The following is a 1,234-nucleotide window of genomic DNA, read 5'->3' as shown; positions in this document are numbered from 1 at the left end:
GAGCCCATAGCCACCCCCTCAGCAGCAGAGTCCCTACGGCGGCCATGCTGACGCGGCGGGGCCGGAAGTGGGCGTGGCCTCCGGCCGCGCGCGAAACTCGGGGGCAGCCGGAAGCCGCCATCTTGGACCCGGTTTTCCTTCGCGGGCACCACCATCTTGGTACGAAGTGAGGCCCAGACTGCGGCCCGACTTCGCGGAGCGAGAACGAGCTGTTGTGCACACATATGTCAGTGATGGACGCGCCCGCGGAGGAAGTCGTGTCTTCCCAGACTGAGCCGTTCCCAAGAACTCCTTGCCGCCGTCTCCTAAGTCCTTGAAATGGATAGTGCCCTGTCTCAGAGAAACTGCCGCATTACCTTAGTCTCCTGGGGTGTCGTAACATTTCCCCCAGACTAAGACAGTGGTCAGATCCACGGGGAACCACAATTTGGCTTTTGTATCTCATTCATTTGTCCAACAAAAAATTTTTTTGGAGAGGTTTTTGCTATCGGGCCCATGCGCTTGCCAGAAAGACAGACAGCGAGAAAGCGAGAAATCTCCCCCCAGGGGGATGGCCACGCCGCAGTGCCTTGGCTCGGGATCTTGGGCACACATGCACACGCATCGGTCATGAATTTAAGCCACCAGGTCCGGGACTCGAACTGTGGTCGACAACATGGGAGTCCAGCGACATAGCCATTATGCCAACTGCTGGCCCCTATCCAACAAATTTTAAGAGATTATTTTTGGTGATAAACGCTGTAGTAGGTGCAGGAGATTCTAGGGAGAGCAAAACCAGACATCGCTGTCCCGAGGGAGGGCTAATCCTGTTTTAGGAAGTGAAAGCAGCTTTTTCTGCAAGAATAAACTTGCAGTCTAGAAAAGAGAGAAGACAATAATCAAATAACCACACACATTACTGTAATATTACAGCTGAGTGCTGGGAAGGGAAGTATGTGTTGTTCCTGGACATAAAATGGGAACTTGATCTGGAGCAGCGGGCTGTCAAAGATGACCTTTGAGGAAGAGATAACAAAGCTAAAATCTGATTCCATTTACTTATTTTTCCTTTTTTTTTGGAGAGGTGTTATTATTATTATTATTTTTTGCTATAGGGCGTGTGCGCTTGCCAGACAGAGACAGAGAGATAGAAAGTGAGAAATCAGGGAACCAGGGAACCAGCAGTTAGCGTAATGGCTATGTCGCTGGACTCCCACGTAGTCGACCGTGGTTCGTGTCCCGGACCCAGTGGCTT

This window comes from Tupaia chinensis, unplaced genomic scaffold, assembly GCF_000334495.1.
Source record: "Tupaia chinensis unplaced genomic scaffold, TupChi_1.0 Scaffold000126_2, whole genome shotgun sequence".
NCBI lineage: Eukaryota > Metazoa > Chordata > Mammalia > Scandentia > Tupaiidae > Tupaia > Tupaia belangeri.
Note: the sequence above shows the minus strand (reverse complement) of the source record.